Here is a 21,162-nt window from a genome sequence, read left to right on the forward strand (position 1 = left end):
TTAAAAATAAAAAACTGAAATATTTACGTAAGGATTCAGACCCTTTGCTGTGACACTTAGAAATGAGCTCAATTGCATCCTGTATCCTTTGATATTCCTTAACAAAGTGTGGAAAAAGTGGAGGGATCTTTATCATTGATGCCACTAATGAGTCCTCAGTATCACAGAGCCTTCCATGGTGGAGTCCTCTTAAGGAGTTCGGTTTTCTTTTATGTCACAGAGCAGGACTCATATGCTGAGGTTTTACTGGGCAGGAGATTTTGCACAGACACTAACTCATGCTCTGAGTTTATAGGGGAAAGGATGTGGATTATCAATGCTATGTGCTCCTCAGTACTGTTATGTAAGGTGAGGATGAGGATCATTGATGCTGTATGCTCCTCTGTGCTTCTGTATATTGCAAGAGGAGGAATTCATATTAAAATAAGTGCTGTCTGACCTCTAGTTACTTTGTACCACGCTCTTGTCTGGTCCTTGTTCTCTATAAATTAGCACTAATATCGAAATTCAGACGCGTGTTATTACTGTTAATTTTCAGATTTACTCAGACCGTTAGACAATATAAAACTGTCTTAGTAGCCTGGGTCAGGTTCTCTCTCTTTAGACCTTATTCAATATTTTTTTCTATAGGTACACAAAAAGGAACAGAGGGGAGTCATTTTTGAACCAGGCCCTATGTTCTTTCACACTGTCTAACTTATTTTCTATGAACCTGATTTATCTAAAGGTTTCCTCAGTTCTGGGCCTGTCGGGAAAAGTGTTCATTGGTCAGATTCTCTGTTTATGTGGGTATCTTGTCTGTCTGTCTGTATATTTCTGCATATCTCTTCTTCTGTTTCTGTGTCCCTTTATGCCGCTGTGTGCGTGTCTATTTGTCTCTTTCTCTTTTAGCTCCTTCAGTCTCTGTGGATTATAACTGCAATCGAGTTTCAGTTTGAATAACCCAGGGAAATCCCCTCAGGTTTGTCATCTGTCACTTTCTTTCACTCTCCTCCTATCTAGAGCAGATATTCTATAAAACCGGAGTGCTGACAAGAAGACACATACAGATTATTTAGGGAGTTAATTCAGCAATCTGTGAAATGCCCAGCTTGTAACTTTGAGCCAGGTAGTGAGCATCACTGGCACTGCGTGATCTCCAAGAAATAATCAAAGACTTTGGTAAAATGGGGACCTATCTTGACAAGGAGTTAGAAGACTGGAAGAACAGGGGCAAAGTGGAACAAAAGTAGACTAAAACTGAAAGGAGCTATAATAAAAGCGACAAAGCTTTACGTAAGAATAGTAAATAAAAGGAAAGAGAAACGGATATGATTCTCCAAAAAAGATCTGCATTCACAAAGTACAAAGGAACACAGGGAAGAACATCTGATGAAACTGAAAGAGATGAGGAAAGAAGTCAGGATAGAAAAAGGACCACACAGAGAGTAAAGCAAGATGGCAAAACATTTTTCAGGCATCAGAGCAAGGAGGCAGGCCAGAGATGGTATTGTAAAAAGACTGAAAGGAGACCAGGAACAATGGGTGGAGAACATTGAGGAAATAGCAGCAATATTAAACACCTATTTCCATTTCGGTGTTCACTAAAGACTTTGAAGAAAGCCTGTTGCTAGTTGGCAAGGCTAACAGTGAGGTTGAGCTAGATACCATCCCATTTAAGAGGGGAGTGTTTGGCTAAAACTAGTAAACTGAAAGTGGCCCAGATGAGTTACATCCAAGGATACTAAGGGAGCTCAGAGGATCTTCTGGTCTGCTGAGGAACCCGTTCAATAGATCCTTGGAGATGGGAGCGGTGCTGCAAGACTGGAAAAAGGCCGGTTGTGCACCTGCTTCAACAAGAATGGTTAGCAGAGAGGAGACTGGAAAACTACGTCAGGGCTGGTAAAAGTAACGGAGACTCTGCTGAAGAAAAGGATAGTGAACTATCTATGATGCAGCAGGTTGCAGGATCTGAAACAACATGGTTTTACAAAAGGAAAACAAGAACAAAAATACGGTGGGCTTATATGTAATTCTCTCAATCCACCTCTCAACCCGCCACACAAGATCCACCTCTAAAGGCACCCTTCACACACCCCCCCTCAAAACTGCCCGCCTTTCCACCACCAGAGAAAGAACCTTCACCATCGCAGGCCCTGCCCTCTGGAACTCCCTCCCCACACACCTCAGTCTTGAACCCTCACTACCCAATTTCAAAAAAGGCATCAAGACCTGGCTCTTCAGACAGGCCTACCCTGACACCAGCCCTTCGTAGTCCACCCCCCGAAATCCCCTAGCCACACCCCTGCAATCCTCCCCTTACCCACCCTTATTACCCACCCCCCCCCACCCTACATACCCTCTTCGCACCCCAGGCTCTATACTCCACTGTAACTCAAGTTAAAATGTACAGCCCCTGTTAAATGCTAAGTTAAAATGTACAACCTATGTTAAATGCTAAATAAGCTATCTTTTATAACCTGCTATAACTGCTGTAAATATGCTACTATATATATATCCTTTTATATACACTATATTTCCTCATTAACCGTTATAATTAAGCTACTATGTTTAACCCACGCCATTTAGTCACTCTTGTAAATACTGTTACGTTCCTCTACTTTCTCAGCTGCTATCCTTCCTCCTTTACCTTCTCCCTCTCTCTCCCCCCCCTGTTTCGCTCCTGCTCCATTACCCACCCCCTGTTTTTTGTAACTTTCCTCCTTTTCAAGTTTATTGTAAACCGGCGTGATGTGCTCGCACGAACACCGGTATATTAAAAGCTGTTAAATAAATAAATAAATAAATATGTCGCTTAAACCTTCCAAAAATGATTTCAAAATTTTATATGTAGTGTAATAATTCTAATAAATTACCTCTGAAACAAGCATGATATTCGCAAGTCTCAGTGCAATCGTTTGAATCAATCATTGGTCATAAAAACATCTGACCTTCCTTTTATTAATATTTTATTATGCTTTTTTCTTTTATCAATATTTTAATCTTTTTTTTTTATCATTTTTGGTATTGTAATTTCATTATCTGTAAACCCACTTTTCCTTTGTGATCTCAATATGTATCTATTGCAAAAAAAAAAATATATAATTCTATTTCCAACAAATAGCTTTAATTTCTTATCTCTTTGTGGTAGTCTTTTTTTTTTTTTTTGGCAGGAATTGCCTTTCTGTTCACAACTTCAGGAAATTCAAACCGCTGATATTATATAACCATCATAGAGACAAATGTTGGAACTACAAGATACACAGCATCAAGAAAATGCTGAAAAATGGTGACAGGGCACAAGTTTCACTGTAAAACAGCTGCTTTAGAGCAATGCTGCAAAACTATTAAATCATTTTCAATATTCAGTTAGTTGCATTCTTACTTAAAACGCTTGAAATAATTCTCATGTAATTCTCTCAATTGCTTCCAAAGATGATGCACGGCATAGTGTTTGAATTTTATGGGGACTTCTAAATGAATTCCATTAATTGAAAAATCAGGCATAAAACTTTCATCCAATCAAACAAACAGCTTTGGGTGCCTTTGTTTCAAACCATTCGTTGAGTTCCATATTGTATTTGATAGTCAATAGTCCATAGAAATGTCAGTCACTTAGCAGTTCAACATCCAATAAGGTATGTAAACAGCAGTGGAAATTTTCCTTTTAAATTTTCAACTAATCACTGATTACCTGAGGATTTAGATTGATGACATTCTCAACCAATGGTGAACTTTTACAGCTTACATATTCCTTTATGATTCAATACTGGGATTGTTCAATCAAATAAAATATTGTCTTTTTTTTATAATCCTTGAATCAAAAATGTGGCCCTCCCTTGTTCCAGCCTCCAAATTACCCTTATGTTTGGGGCAGGGAGTACCACATGAGAAATTATATTTACTAACATGACTTATCTTCAGGTTCATTACCTAAGTGGGGGATGAGACAGGGTCCCAGTCACCCCGATACCACAATTCTGTGCCCTTCCCAAACAACCTCTCAGTTGTGGCACTACAGACCAGATAAAATCATCACATCAGAATAAACAGTAATTAACTATTTTACTAGTACTGTGTAAGCAGACAGTAAATCCAACCAGAACATTAAATGGTAAAAGGAGTAAAGTATAATATAAGCTTGCAGTTTCTTATTTTATATCAAGCAATTCAAAAATAACACTTGGCATGGCCTATTAGCCAGGGCAATCTGTTATGACTGTCGGCCGCGGCAGACCCAACTCACGTCTTGTGCTACCCTGCTCTCCTCTCCAGGCAAACTCGCGGCTGTGGCCAGCTGCTCCCGACGCATGCCGTGTATCTCCCGGGACGTCTCATGGTGGCTGGGATGCTGCCGACCTCCATGCCTCCTCTGGGACTTCCTAGGCGCGTGCGCGTGCCACTGAATCTACCTTTTAGGACGCTATGGCGGGAACCTCAGGGGCATCTCCTATTGATGACATCACTAGCCGGGATTCATAAGCACCACCCTGGCCCTGCACTAATTGGCAACGAGTACCATCGCTACTGGTGCTTGTGCCTGTCTGCCTAGATGTCTGTTCCTGGACTCTGGCTCAGGTACCCGCTCCTTGGGGGCCTGTGTGCGCTTCTCGGGAGACTTGTCTGCAGACCTCCCTGCTCCTTAGGGTGGTACCTGCGCCTCTCCAGAGGTCCTGCCTATTGGTCTCCCCACTCCCCGGGGTTGCCCTGGAACTACTTTACAGAGACTCTTGCTTAACACTTCTCTGCTCCTCAGGGCAGTGCCTACGTCCCTATGCCAGCAACTTGCTTTGCACTTCCTGCTCCTCGGTGCAGTGCCTACGTCTCCACGACTTGCTCCACTCTTCCCTGCTCCTTGGGGTAGGACCTATGTCGCTACTTCAGCAACTTGCTCCATGCCTCCTCGGGGCAGCGTCTACATCTCTACTCGAGTGACTTTGCTCCTGCTTCCCCGTTCCTTGGGGCAGACTCAATTACTACTGCTAATCAGAGTCTGCACTTCCACGCTCCTCGGGGCAGCCTACATCGCTGCTGCTAGGACTGACTCTGCACTCCCCCGCTCCTCGGAGCAGTCTCTACATCATCATACCAGAGACTCTGTTACTATGCTATACTACAGTTGTGTCTCCTGTGGGGCTCGTCCCCTCAGGCTGTAACAACACTCACCTCGAGCCAAGGGTCCATTAACCCACGAATCCTAACAGATTGCCAAGTCCATGGACCCAGCAGAGGTCTCAGCTATCCAGGCCTGGCCTGGCATATCGAATCAGTGAGCAACAAAAGTTCCTGGAAACACTTGCAGCAGCTATTGATAACTTGAGCACTCGTTTGGGCGCCGCAGTGATTACTACTTCGACATCTTCCAAGCTCAACACTTTCACCTCTATGCAGGTTCCCCGGCCTACTGTGCCCTTGCCTGCACCTCCACGTTTTTCTGGGAATCCTCTTATGTGCAGGGGATTCCTGAATCAGTGTAATATGCACTTCTGCCTACAACCAGCTTATGTCCCAGATGTGATTACCAAGACTACCTACATCCTTTTCCTCCTGGATGGTAAGGTCTTGGGCTGGGCGTCACCCCTCTGGGAGCGTGCCAGCCCAGTCCTATGAGACCTGCCCAGGTTTCTGGCCCTATTCCGCTCCGTCTTCGACGATCCTGGCAGAAGATCCACTTCCGGATCTGCTCTTCTCCACCTTCAACAAGGCACCCGGCCGTTAACAGACTACCTCATTGAACTCAGGACCTTGCATCGTTTAGAAGCCAAACAAAGGTGAATTTTAAAAGCTGGGCACGTGTCAGATGGGTGCACATGTAGGAAATGCACGTGTTCACCTGATTTTAAAAACCGCCCACATGCGGGCACAAGTCCCAATGCGCCAACATCTTGCATTGGAGAGAAAAGGGGCAGAGTGTGGATGTGGTGTGGGTGGAGTATGGGGATTCTGGAGTAGGGCCAAGAGATGTGCACGCAATTACCTATGCATGCGCCCAGGTCCAGTGCTGTGTAAATTTATTTAAAAAAAAAAAATGCATCTGTGAAATATTTGAGAAGGCTGGGGTAACTGGGGAGAGTGCAGGCTAAAGAACCAGGATAGTTGGGAGGACCTAGCTGATCACTGGGCAAACTGGTGGTGAAACTGATCATGACATGGACATGCGCCTGTTATAAAATACTCTCAGATGCGAGTCCATAAGCCTACTTACACTGCTGGGCATGCACAGCTTAAAATTTGATGCACAGATACATTACATGTGGCTAGGCTATTTTATAACATGGGTTCATATGGGCATGCGTGTTATAAAACTGGCCCGTTTCTTGGCACGTGACTACAAAATTTTGTATATGCACGACCATTTGAAAGTTACTGTCTTAAGGTCCATTGTAGTTGGGCTCTGGAGGAAGTCACAGATTGTGGTTTGTGGCCTCTGGCTGATGAATGTTGCTGGGATGGCTCAGTGGATGGGGGGGGAGGAACAAAGAACAGGGAAAAAAAAAATATGGTTTGTTATGAATGAAGGCTCATGGTGTCACATCCCAGCTCCGGTTCTAGTAGCACTGGAGGCCCAAATGTGCAGGAGGAAATTGCAGGTTTCAGGGGATGAGCACAGAGATGTAGATTCTGTCTCAGCGCTGGATACCTCAGGTGAGTTACACAGGTTAGAAAGTCTCTAACCTCTAGGATTGGCACTGGAATGCAAAACAGAGCTCTTCCCTTTCTAGTGCTGAAGGGTGCTCAGGGAACGCTAACTTGTATAATTGTAAATGAGCTTTTTACCATCTATGCAATAACATTTTATGCCTACCATTTTCTCAGTTCTACTTCTGCTGAGACTCTAGTCATATTTTTATATCTTCACATCTTCCAAATGTCCTTGGGCTCTCTCTAAATCCCAAATCTCTTGCTTTCAGTACATCCAGAATGCTGTTCCTCGCCTCCTGACTCATTCAGAAAAACTGGATAATATCTCTCAGTCCTGGAGAGCTCTCCTGCCTCTCTGTCCCTTGCAAACATCTGTTGAGAGTTGCCCTTTTTCCCAGACTCCTTCATGGCTTAGCTCCCACCATACCTCTCCTACCTTGCTCACAGATGGGATTTCCCACTAGGCAGCTGCCTAGGCATAGGGCTGAAAGGGGTGCCTTCTCTTTCCAAGCAGCACTTTTTTCTATCTCAGCAGCAGTGCTCCATTAGACCTGCCCCATTAAAAGGCTCAGGAGTCGTCTGGCGGCATTTGGAACACCTGTAGAATCACTGTCAGTCCGCTTCTGTACCTTTAAGGGGGCGGGTTCAATGGAATGTTGCTGCTCAGGCTGACTGCTGCTTGAGAGAGAAGGCCACCTCAATGGAGGAGGAGGAGGAGTCCTTTTCATCATAGTGCTTCCTCTGGGGAGTTGTGGGGGAATCACTCCAACCCACCCACCCTTGGCTAGGGTAGCCATTGAGATTCCTCGAGAATGAGAGGATAGTTGCATTTAGTGCAATGTGATTTTTTTTTTTTTTTGCTACATTTTGTGCTAATTGGTAGTAACCTTATCTATATGGACTACAAAAAAGTTCAGTGTTTACTCACAATCCTAGGAGCAACTAGTTTTTATATTTCTGTCCTTTTTTGGCATCATTCCCAACTGTTTTGGTCCCCAGGAAGTGAAAGTGAATGAAGAGCCATTTATAAACCTAGATCAGTTTCTCAGCTTTTTTGATGCTGGGGACCACTTGGCTGACCTTCTAAACCAGTGGTTTCCAACCTTGTCCTGGGGATCTCCCAGCCAGTTGGATTTTTTTAGGATATCCACAATGAATATGCATGAGAGAAAATTTGCATGTTATTGAGGCCGTACATGTAAATTTTCTCACATGCATATTCATTGCTGGGAGGGGGGGAGGGGCTGGAGTCCCCAGGACAGGGTTGGGAACCACTGTTCTAAATTGATGTGGACCAGCTGACTACTTGACTAGTAGAGATGGAGGAGACTCCTGAAGAGGGAGAGAGGGGACATTCCTTTCCTTGGCTGATCAGTATGGAGGTCCTTTCATGGCTAAAATGTAGGGAGAGGTACATGCACTTTCCTCCCCATCCCTTCAGAAGTCACCTTCAGTTTCAACCCAGCCACCTCTTAGTGTTTTAATTACAAGAATTATGACAAAGAAACTGTGCTGCTTGCACTCAGAGGAGGGGAAGGAAAAAAATCAGGTCTTCTCATTCCAGAGGATAGTGTAGCCAGGGGCTAAAAACACTTACACGCGGGGGCAGCAAGGTAGATACTGCCCCTTTAAGGGACCTTGTACTTCCAGCAGCCTTGGTGGCTGCATAACCAGCAACCCAGTGGGTTTTTTTACAGAGCCAAAGTGGGGGCAATCTTGGATCAACTGAACCCAATATTCATGTTGAGTCTACTGGCACAAACAGCTTTTCAGTACCAGTGGTGGTGAAGAGAGCCAGAAATGTTGGCCGTCTGTCCCCATATCTGGAAGCAGCAGCAGTGGGCAGTGCTATGGAGCCTGGAGTGAAGCTGATACCCATTTTGACCCCATGTTTTAAGACAGTAGAGAATGTCCCTCTCATGGCTGCAGGCAAACGGGTGGGACTTTGTATTTGTGTGGCTGCAGTGTGGGTCTGCTTCCTCCAATAATGACTCCTATGCTGTAGACCGGCAAAAATGTTGCCAGAATCTGCAAACCAGTGGTTGAAAAACATTGAGCTAGATCATGGAAAAAGATAGTCTCGCAGGAGCTCGTGGTTCGGCATGAGGTATCTGAAGGATATTGATATAATGGGGAAGTTAGAATGTCCCAATAGAGAGGCTGCGATAAATGCAGAAGCAGATAAATGAGGCTGTATTTAAATGAAGAACAGACATGGATAAATGATTCCAAACCACCCATTTCAATCGCTAGGCAGGCTTGTGAATAAATTAAAAATCTGACTTTGAATTGTCTGCACGTGAATGCCAGAAGTCTAAAAAAAAAATAAAAAATTTAAGACTGAGGAGTAAGACTATATGGCACAGAACACTGATGTAGACATGATAGGCAACACAGAGACCTGGGAACAGAACAACCAATGGGACACTGTGATACCAGGGTACAAATTATTATATTGAAATGAGAAGCCTGGTCAAATTAGTGGAGGAGTGACACTATGTTAAGGCTTGCATAGATTCAAACAGGATAAAAGTCCATGTGATGGGAAAGAGTATAGCTATGATGATATATACAGAATAAAATATACAGAATAAAAGTGTGATACCAGGGTACAAATTATTATATTGAAATGAGAAGCCTGGTCAAATTAGTGGAGGAGTGACACTATGTTAAGGCTTGCATAGATTCAAACAGGATAAAAGTCCATGTGATGGGAAAGAGTATAGCTATGATGATATATACAGAATAAAAGAATTTCCCCACCCATCAGCACAAACACAAAGTTAGTGAACTGTAATAAACCCACTAACTTCATACTCAGTCACAGCATCTTATTATTATACTTCACAACAGCATCATATTTGATCATTTTTGCTACTCATCTATATTTTTATAATACTATACATATTTATTAATTGATACAGTTGGCTAAAATGTTAATATTCTTCCTTCAGTTTCCTCCCCCTTTCAGATCCTAGTTATTTTTCCTTGTTTTTTGTAACTTTCTCACATCCTAAATATTGTTAATATATCTGTTAAGTTTCATTCTATATGTGACGTTGAATTGGGAAATGTTTTACTATGTTACTCTCTGCCTTTACTCACATTGTTAATTGTAAACCGGGTTGATGTGATTCCTATCATGAAACTCGGTATAATAAAAATAATAAATAAATAAATAAATATACCTGACTGGCATGAGGAGACAGAGAGTGGAAAGCAAGCAGACATTAGGAAAACTAACAAATTAGGCAACACAATAATAATGGGGGATTTCAACTACCCACTATAAACAGTTATGTTCAACCACAACGAATACAAATCTCACTAAAAGGACATCATGTAATTGTATTTTTCTTGTATTTTAATGTGCTATTACTGTTATTTATAGAGCCATCATAACACCTGCAGGCATACCAGCATATTTTGCTTGAAGGTTTTGCCACTTCAGGTCGTGTTTAATCATTGGCCCCAGTCCTTTATTCTTCAACGTATTTTTGTTAATTTTTTGTTTTTGTAAAATTCTGTATCGGGGTAAATATATTCCTTAAGATGACTCAAAGTGTCAAGGAAATTTAAAGCCCAGTCCGACGCGCGTTTCGCACTGCTTCATCAGGGACTGAAACACGTATCCTCCGCTTTTATTTTCATCAACGGAGATGAATTGCCCCGTTACTCAGTGGCTTACTGGCTTGCTTCTAGCCTTCTGTAAGGACAGACATCTGTTATTTAATAAACTGTGCAGCACATTTATAACTAAAAGAATTTGGCACATACCTGGGTAGAAACACGGCGGCAAGGTTGGGTGAGTTCATTGCTGTTCTCTATTCAGCTCTACCCAGGTATTCTTTTTTATTTTTTTTTTTTGGGGGGGGGGAGTGGGAGGAGGTACTGAGTGAGGGATCAGCTGGGGGGCATGTGTCTGTGTGAGAGAGTGAAAGAAATGAGGGAGGGGAGCTGTTTTTGTGTGAGAGAGAGAAGGAATTGGTGCTGGTGTGTATGTCCATTCCAGATGGGGTGAGAGGTTGCGGAGGGAATGGGAAGGACAGCATGACGAGAGCACAGTAGGTACACCTGCCACCTCCTCCCCCCCCCCCCCCCAATACAGTTCCATCCTCTGTCCTTTGATTTTGGATTCTATCCCCAAAATCTAGGAACCTCTGATCCTTCCTACCTCTCTCTCTCTTCCCCTTCCTCAATCCTAGGACGTCCCTCCCCCCATGATCTTCTCTATCTCTGGTCCTCTCTCCTTCTTCCAGTCTTCTCACCTTCTCACACCATTCCTGGTGGTCCTCCCTTCCTCTCCCCAAACCTGGTCCTTACACCCTCCCTTTCTCCTCTCCCCATTCTGAGATCTCCTCCTACTTACTGATATGTGAGATCCCTTTACTACACCTAATAAAAGTAAATAATACAGACAAAAGTGAGGTTTATAATGTAATATAATACATGGAAATGTTTGTCCACGTGCTTAACAATTTTCAAATTTATGCTGCAGAAGCTACCCCTGAGCTGCTGCTGTCTCTTAGATCTTCTGCCTCCTGTTGTCTGACCTAATGGAAGGGGGGGGACACAGCATTTATAGTATCTGGGGGGAGCAAAATCCTTAATCTGGCACTGCTCATGACCTTATCCAGGCCATTCAATTAACACAAAGTATAATAAATTATTTAACCTCGTTCTGATGAACAAAATATTTCTCCCCATGTTATAAAATGAAACGAGCTCTCTTATGCACTGGTAACTCTTCAAATAAACCATACTTTATGCGTTTATTTATTTTAAAGATTTATTACCCACACACTTCCAAGTTCGAGGCGGGGTACAATGTAGCATGCATAAAACACTTCAACATAAAACAAACCACAATGAAATAAAATCAATAAATAGTAAAACAAAAACATAAAAACCAAAAACTGCATTTCCAGCACTGAACAAACAGGCCACAGCGTTGGGATATTATCCAAGAGCTGGGGCCTCAAGGTAGGGAATTGCACAGACTGGAGTCAAATTTCAGAACTGAAGGCATCCCTTAAAAGGAAAGCCGAAGTGTCAGCTGTGAGGCGTAAATGCTCAGGGAGCGAGTTTCACCAAAATGACCTGGCAACCGAGAACCTATCTTCACAAGTCTCCATGAGGTGCACGGATTTCAGTGAGGGGATTTCTAACAAACCACAATTGGCAGATCTGAGCACTTGTGATGGCTTATAGATGTACAAAAGTGCGCTAATCCATATGCCATAGGGGCATAAGAAGCGCCATGCTGGGTCTGACCCAGCATCCTGTGTCTCACAGTGGCCAGTCCTAAAAAGCTGATCCAGTTTCTTGCTGCTCCCTCCCTAAGGCAAGTGGTGAGCCTCTCCATGGTTAATAACCATTTATGAACTTTTCTTCCAGGAGCTTGTCCAAATCCTTTTTAAACCCAGTTCCCTTGATCACATCTTCCAATACCAATACAAGCGTAAGGGTGTCTTTCTTGTGGCATCTAACCCTCCCCACCCCCATATTTATTATCGTGTCTCTCCACTTCTTAAACAAATCTGAGCCCCAACAGAGAATCACACTCTGCAGAGGGTACTTTTGCACTTGCATACACTGTAGGGAATTTTTAAAGGAACGCTACATGAGTACAGAAGTACCTGTGTAACTTGCTGCTAGGCAGCTTAGTAAAAATTGCCACCCAGGTAGTTTCCATTTGAAAATTCACTACAAGGAACAAAAAGTACTTGCATACTTTGTCACTAGGTGGTTTGGAGAACATTGCACCCTGTATGCGATTGTGAAACATTTTGGGAAGCCTTTGTATGAAAGGCTTTTCATTAATCTGTGGTGGAAGACGGAGGGTTAGCCAAGGAGGCCACGTCCTTCTCCCTCAGATTTGCTTGCCCAAGGAGACCAGAGCTGGACATGATTCCTGTCTGTGCTGCACACATGTCTGATTTCTGGTTCTCCCTTTCAGAGCTCTCTGGGGAAGGGACCTTTTGCCCAGATTTTCTGGGCTTCTTTCCAGTCCTCCCTGGGGAAGGCCAACATTGATCAAACGCAATAGCTTCTCCAGCTGCAGCAAATTTTCCGAGCCGTGTTCAGAACAAAAAAAGAAAAATACTCTGCATTTTTTCATGTTCTTTTATCCTATTTTTAACTCTGGCCTTCTTCCCTTTCCCAGTTTTCCCCTCACTTCTCTTCTCCCTCCTCTGGACACTCCCCTCTCCCCCCCCCTCCCCCCTCCCTTCACGGGATCCAGAGAGATGAATGGGCTTTCTTTTCACAGGGACGGGAATGCACATCTGCTAGGCTGGCTAGAAAAGAACTGGCTAGGAGTCCAGAAATCCTGTGCCCTCCCATGGCTTTCACGTGCTCAGTGTCCTCGCTGTATGAGATTATTTCTTGTTCTTCAGCAAAAGAAAAAAAAAAAAAAAAGAAGAGAAGTGATTACAGAGGAGAGGGAGAGAGAGAGAGAGACTTACACATCGGGCATGCAAGGGAAGAAGGGAATGTAGCAGGAGGTGGGGAGAAAAAAGGCAGAATATGAGTCAGGGAGTGAACTTGGAGAGGTAAACGAGGAAAGCGAAAGCACAGCTGCAAAGAGAGTGAGAGGAGCTTAAAAACTAGAAGGGAAGAGAGAAAGAAACACAAGGAAGCAGACTGGAGAGAGAGAGGGGCTGGATGGATGAAAAGAGAGGGAAGGAAGGCTGCTCTGCCCTTCTGTGCAATTACCTATTCACTGGGTGTAGCACACTGCACTCCCGCACCAAGAGCTTAATGTCCACCACGGGCAGCTATCATAGTTGGTCTCTCATCTTTAACTTGCCTGCCACCCTCCCCGCCCACAGCCCTTATATACCCCTTTTCTTTACTCTCTCTCTCTCATGTTATCAGCCTGGAGCCCCTTGGAACAAAATAAAAAAAAAAAGTCAGATCTGAGTTAGAAGAGTGCTGTGTGAGTGAATGAGCGGATGAATGAAGAAGGGAAAGAAATGAATGGGCTCTTTTCATGTCTCATGTGCTGGCTCACTGCCCCCAGCCAAACTTTGTGAATCATTATGAGCCTGACATTGGGGACAGGCTCATGATGGGAACCTCCTGACACAGGCTTGCGAGCAGCCCGATACGGGCGTAGGTTTGCCACTTCACCTCCCCCCCCCCCCCCCAAGTCAACCGCTGGAGCTGGCCCAGTCCTGCTTTTTGCCTGGAGAGGTTCATAGGATCTGATTTCTCATCACGATCATCATTTATTTACCTTTGTCACATGTTTCCATCAAGAGCAATCAGAGCATATTACAATGGATACAATCTATATACAGCATGTAAGATATTGAATAATAGCATAAAGAGAGTCTGAATTGTAGGAAGGCGTATGAAATAATGATAATAAATGCCTGGTCTCAATTATAGTGCAACCAGGGCTCATGCAGCTTAGGGCAAGTTTCCAGAGATTTGCGCTATAAATTCAGTAAGGTGTGACAGTAATTTGAGGTGCATTTTACAATACCCTCACTAAGAGTATTTAAGATTCAGAGAGCGGTGCTGTTCAGAGAGACATGACTTAAGTTTCGTTTTGAGTTGGGAAAGCAGTTTCAAAAAGCCATGTTTTCAGTTATTTTCTGAAGACATTGCAAGCTCATTGCTAGTTTGGTTTTGAGAGGAAAGAAGTTCCTCAGTGCTGGGACGGATCCTGAGAAGATCCTTTCTCAGGTACTACTGACATCCTGGTCCTTGAATGGTTGGGACCATTAGGCTTGCCTGTAGCAATGATTGCAGAGAGCGGAGGGATGTGGAGATGAAGACAGTGACTCAGGTCAAGCAGGGCACAGCTGTTTAAGGTCTTTAAAAGCCAAAACTTCAAACTTCCAGGATCATTTATCAAATCACGTTAGGGCCCTAACACCTGCGATAATGCCATGATGCCCTCGATAAATAACACATTGCAAGATGCGTATGCAAATTTTAAATTTTTTCCCAAATGGGAGGAGTTTGGGCAGGGTTAGGACGGAGTAAATTAAAATGAGGGGTGCTTAGCATTGTGTGCGATAGTGTGTTGCACGTTTATCGCGGGTTTTAATGCTGGAAATAACTACACTTTTTTTTCCTGGCGTTATGCTGTGTGATATGCCTGAAACGGGATTTGCGCTAAAAATTGCAAATCCCGTTTCGGGCAGGAGAGGGGAGAGGAAAAAAGAGAGAGAGAGGGAGAGCCTCTAAGGAGGCACACATATTAGTCAACTTTTTATGCCACTATAGGAGGGGCAACTAGTAACTCGGGGTGAGGTTTTGGTGGTGGCCTAGATTTGGGTGGGGAGGGGCAGTTTTACATGCACAGTCAGAAGTACGAACAGCACTGTACACATCTGTGAAGATTTGATGGGATTTGGAGTGATGAAAGGTACACAAAGATGTGATTTATACAATATATTCTCTACCTAGTGTGATGCACTTTTTTGTTTTTGGTAAACTATCCCCTCAAACCTTTTTTGCATTCAAGCAACAGCATTCTGTATGAGTTGCAGACACAGGGCAAGTTTTATTTTGAGCTCGATGTAGAACAATTTACAGATTTTGATGCAATAGATTTATACAGGCCTGGATGATCGTGGCAAAAGCTGGGCTGTCTAAGAAGTGGCAGAGATGGCGCTGTTGGGAAAAATACTGGAAGGGAAGTTGTAGATCTAGGGGTCATGATGTGAAGTTCCAAGGGAGAAGGCTCAGGAACAACGTCAGGAAATAGTTTTTCACAGAAAGGGTGGTGCATGGCTGGAATGCCCTTCCAGTGGAAATGATGGAGATGAAAATGGTAGCAGAAATTTTAAAAAGTGTGGGATACACACAGAGATGATATATAGTGGTAGGAGGATGGAAATGAAGTAACATTGGATAAACTGCACAGAGTATCAGTTATAACCCAACCCAGCAGTGTTATGAGTTCATCAGGGCTCAACGAAAGCATGAAGAAGCCAACAGCATGATGACCATGATGAACTTGGCCATGCTTGGGGCAGATATGAGAGGAGGGTTGAGCTATGGGTGGAAGACCCAAAGGGTCATTTGGAAATTTTACATGCACATTTGCCAAAAGATGATGAAATTCAATTGGGCAGACTGGATTCTCCAGTTTGGTCTTTATCTGCCATCATTTACTATGCTACAATGGAGCAAAACCAGGACTGGATTAACCTATAAAGTAGATCTGGGGTCAGGTTCCAATCCTTACATAGAAGCCAATCAGACACAGGAGGCCTGCAGTCACAATGGAATAGGGGCTAATCATGGAGAACTGTTTTGTGTTGCGCTCTGATGCTAGGATGAGTCTCTCACAGTTGAGATGTGAAAATATTTCAGAGCCGAGAATTATGGCCTTGTGGTGCTTCAGCTTCACCTTGTAAAACCTACCTATATCCCTGTTAGAGAAGGAAAGCAGGGATTAATATCCTGTTCAAGCCCAGAAAAAAATCTGTGGGATGTTTGAGGGGAAACAAATTAAGTGCACACACCCAGCAATCATTACACACATGAATCTGAAAGGAAAGTTGCATGCACCAGGAGACAGGCTAAGATCCATCAAAACTTATCACACACAAGATGCTAAGAGAAATGAAATTTCCATAAAATTCACCAGAATTCCTTCCTTAAGGAGAGTGGGAGTTTCCAGACAAAATTGTGTCTTCCGGGAGACTGTCTGAAGACCCCTCCTGAAAACTCATTATATATAGGAGGGGACTGGACTAGAATTCACCCACCAATAGAGAAAACAGGATTTGTGGGGCTTTTGCTTCTGTCCGGCTCTAGTTTTGATGTTCGACTCCAAGACTCATGGGCATGGGAACGGTGCAGAGGAGAGGGGTAGCTCTAGGATAGTGGTTCTCAACCCAATCCTTGGAACACACCTAACCAGTGGAATTTCAGGAGATCCACAATGAATATGCATTTGAGATTTTTGCAGGTATTACCTCATTTGTATGTAAATCTATCTCAGGAACATTCATTGACAATATCCTGTAAAGCTCAGTGGCTAGGTATGTTCTAAGGGCTAGGGTGAAAACCCCGAGCTAGGATGCCATATTCCCCCCTTGCTTCTTAACTGGCTAATGGGATGCAGTGGGCTGAACTAGTTCTTTGGATTTATACATAGTGATTTTCATCCAAGCCAGATCCCTAAATGTTCTCAGAAATATGGCAGGGGAAATAGGGGAAAGGATGACTCGAGAGCACCTGTCTGGCCCCTGGACTGCATGGGAGCTTCCATAGGTAAGGAAAGAAGGAACAATGTTTATGCTAATGGCTTGGCAAGGACAATAATGTATCAAGGGGTGAATGGCTGAGGGGAATCTCGGACCTTGCATCCCATTTCCTGACTCCTAGTTTGGCACTGTAGTCTGCACCTCTGTCTTTAAGCACCTTGTGGTGTGTGAAGGCGAGCTGTGGGGGTGGGGTGCAGAGGAAGAGGTAGGAGTTAAGGGATATGAGATGTTTGGGACCCTTAGAACAGCCTGTTTCTTTTCTCCTACTGTCAGCAGGGGAGCGGCTCTGTCCAGATGTTCTCTGTGTTTATAGCTGTCTGCGCAAGAGTCTGAACTCCCTCATTAATAAGCTCTTGCCTTTTATTTGCCTCCATGCCAAAGTGTCAGCTGCAAGCCTACAGCTGGAAAAAGAGAGAGCGAGCGTGGGGGGGGGGGGGGGGGAAGGAGAAAGCAAAAATTTGAAGGCGTCTACTACCTCCCCTTCCCCTCCCTTCCACTGCACATTATCTCCCCCTTTCCCTCCCATCAGGACCCCTCTCCCAAAATATACATACCATGAAAAAAAAAAAAAAAAAAGCAAAACACTAGCAGATTTTTTATTTCAGAAAGTAAACACTTGGGCCATAGAGGTCTGGAGGTTATGGGAAAAGAGGAAGCCACACTGCTAATCAGCCAGGCACACACTTCCCTGGCTAAAATAAAGCAAAAATCCTTACATCTCTCAGGCTGCATCAAGCTTAACCCCACCACTGCCAGCAAAGGTAGACATTAGTGCCTTGAAAGCTGTGCTTTGGGGCCAGCTGGGGGCTTAGAGTTTGGAAAGTTGCCAGACTTGCATCTCATTCATGGATGAAGTTCTGGGCATCAAGGCCCTGTGAGATCTCTGCACTTTTGGAAAGATCTGTGCTTTCGTGTCTGCCTAAAGCTGTAAGGGGCTCCTTTTCTGAGAGGCAAGCAAGCAGTCATCAGAGCTGGCAGCAGAATATCAGGATCCGGGACTGACCAGATCTCTCTCCCATTTGGGGGGAATAGGTTGTGGTAGTCCTGCTAGGTCTGGGGAACTTGAAATTAGGGTAAAAGCAGAACTGGCTCATCCAGTCCCTGTTAACCTGGAGCCATCTGGTCATGCTTGTCTGGGGATCTCAGAAGCTTGAGAAGTTTAAATACATGAAAATACAATTGTCAGTGTTTCCCAGAGAGGTGCAGTGGCCTGACCCAAGGTCGAGCTGAAGTGGGCAGGCAAGAGGAGCTGGGTACAGAGTTCTTGCAATCACTGACCCACTTACTGGGCTGTAATGAAAAAAGAAAAATGGCCAATTTTTTTTTCATTACAGCTCATGACTATTTTCACTTTAAAAAATGAGGCCGATTTGGACTCCTGGGTTCTGTCCCTCCTGCAGAAATTAAACTGGAGCTGACTTCCAGCCTGTGTTGTACCCGCCAGGCTGCTGATTATTACAACAGACACCATGGCAGATAGGTTTCAGATACACATCTGAAGTCAACTCATTTCCTCCTCCCCCTCCTAGCCCATATCTATAAATGGCCTGATCTTATCAGGGCTCCCCTAGGCTTGCCAAGAAGCCTTTAAATGTTTTAGTCCCCAGCTTGGCTGTCTCTGAATTCATTAAGATTTTAGAACTGTTTATAAATCCAGAGATATTTTTAGTGTTGGTTCTTATTTCCAGGGAAGCTTCTTTCTGAAGCACTTAAGGAGTTTAGAAGGAGAAGGTTATATAAACTTTTTTTTTTTTATATATTAGTCTAGCTCAAGTGCTTGGCTGCACCCCATAGAGCAGGGCTTCCTGAGCCTGTCCTGAGGACCCCACAACCAGTTAATTTGCATGCAGATTTATCTCATGTATATTCATGGCGATATTGTGTAAACCCAACTGGCTGTGGAATCCCCAAAGCAGGTTTGGCAAAGTCCTGCCCTAGAGAGCTTTTCTCTCCGTTCTTCCTTACAAGATAGGAATATTTATTGCCCCTACCCTCAAAATCTGGAAAAATTAAAAAAGCATTCTCTACTAATATGTAGTGGTAAAATATAGTGCTATGCAGGGCTACTCTACTCCAGTCTGTGAGGATCCATAACCCATCAGGCTTTCAAGATACCACTCATGAATATGCATGACATACATTGGCATGCATACTACCTCAATTGTATGCAGATCTATTTCATGCATATTTATTAGGGATATGCTGAAAACCTGACTGGTTAGCCACACAGCACCCCATACCCCACATCCTACCCTAGCCATGGGAACCTTTGTCCTTTATATGTGGTGCTCTGATACTCCATTGGCTCTATCCAAGAACATAAGAAAATGCCATACTGGGTCAGACCAAGGGTCCATCAAGCCCAGCATCCTGTTTCCAACAGTGGCCAATCCAGGCCATAAGAACCTGGCAAGTACCCAAAAACTAAGTCTATTCCATGTAACCATTGCTAATGGCAGTGGCTATTCTCTAAGTGAACTTAATAGCAGGTCTAAGTGAACTTAATAGCAGGATATGTGGGTCCTGTATTCCAGTTAGTCAGAGTGACTTCATGGTGGTGACAGCAAGGGCAATGCTAGTGATGTGTGGGAAGAGAGGTCTGTGGGCCAAAGTGCCCTCACAGGATGAGTGGAAGCCTCTCTCCTTCCACTCTCCCAGTATTTTTCTCCTCTGCTTTCCTTCCTTGTAATTCCATACACCCACTTCAGGGGGTTGTGGGACAGGTGAGGCAGAGTAGTGGCATAGGCAGGGTGGAGTCTGGAGCAGATCTAGTTGTAGCATAAGAAGTAGAAACCTGTGATAGGTCTGCCGCCTTGCCTATTTTCTGCCATGGAAAATTCACTCTTCTGCCTTTCAGGATGGTGACTCGCTGGTGTAATGTAGGGCCGGGGAGTCAGAGCCAATGATGGGGTAGCTGCCATGCGACGCAATGGGTCTCGGTACACAGGAACATTACAACTGTGGTGATTGGGGGGGGGGGGGGGTGTCACAGAGATGCTCCCCATTGTAGGCTGGCACCACAGGAAGGGAAGGTGAAACAGATGAGGGTGTCTAGATGTGCCAGCTGGACTAAGGCAGTACAGGGGTACTCCCTCCTTGAAAGCTGCAGTGGTGGGCAAGTTGGCTAAGGAGCCACAACCCATAACAGATGGCCCAGCAGACTTTGTTAGGCAAAAGTAGATATAGCCTAACTGATGTACGGCGGACCACAGGGAACATAAGAACATGCCATACTGGGTCAGACCAAGGGTCCATCAAGTCCAGTATCCTGCCTCCAACAGTGGCCAATCCAGTCACAAGTACCTGGCAAGTACCCAAATATTAGACAGATCACAAGCTACGATTGCTTATTAATTACCATCTTAGCAGTTTATGGATTTATCCTCTAGGAATTTATCCAAACCTTTTTTAAACCCATTTATAATAACTGCTGTATCCACATCCTCTGGCAATGAATTCCAGAGCTTAACTATGCGTTGAGTGGAAAAGAATTTCTTTGATGTGTTTTAAATGAGCTACTTGCTAACTTCATGGATGTCCCCTGGTCTTTCTATTATCTGAGAGAGTAAGTAACCAATTTACATTAACTTGTTCAAGTCCTTTCATGATTTTGTAAACTTCTATCATATCCCCCCTCAGTCATCTCTTCTCCTAACTGAACAGCCCTAACTTCTTTAGCCTTTCCTCATAGGGCAGCTATCCATGCCCCTTATTATTTTGGTTGCCCTTCTCTGCACTTTCTCCAGGGTGGCTATATCCTTTTTGAGATGCAGTGACCAAAACTGCATACAGTGAGTGGTCAAGGTGCGGTCTCACCATGGAGAGCGATACAGGGGCATTATGTCATGCTCCATTTTATTTTACATTCCCTTCTTAATTCCTAATATATTCTGCTTGCTTTTTTGATCGCCACAGCACTCTGGGCCCATGATTTCAATGTATTATCCACTATGATGCCTAGATCTCTTCCCTGGGTGGTAAATCCTAAGATAGACCCTAACATTGTGTAACTATAGCAAGGGTTATTTTTCCCTATAAGCATCACTTTGCATGTGTCCACATTAAATTTAATCTGCCATTTGGAAGCCCAATCTTCCAGTCTCTCAAGATCCTCCCTCCTGCAATTGGTTAGTGCGCACTAACACGACTTTTGGGAACCATGAAAAAAAAATCATGAACCGCGGGGGGACCCAAACCAAACCATACGGGTCATGGTTCAACCAACTTTGGACAGGGCAGCGCAGCAATACTCTGGGAACAGCCCCAAAATCTGGTCCCCCCTGTGGAATCGCAGCAGGAGACCCTG

The 21,162-nt window shown here is 44.1% G+C and overlaps 1 protein-coding gene across 4 annotated transcripts in view; it reads left to right on the forward strand.

Moving 5' to 3' along the window:
- The window catches only part of ETS1 (ETS proto-oncogene 1, transcription factor), a 338,616-nt gene that overhangs the window by 155,184 nt on the left and 162,270 nt on the right, over positions 1-21,162 (forward strand). The window lies entirely within an intron of this gene.

This window comes from Rhinatrema bivittatum, chromosome 12 (genome assembly GCF_901001135.1).
Source record: "Rhinatrema bivittatum chromosome 12, aRhiBiv1.1, whole genome shotgun sequence".
Lineage (NCBI taxonomy): Eukaryota > Metazoa > Chordata > Amphibia > Gymnophiona > Rhinatrematidae > Rhinatrema > Rhinatrema bivittatum.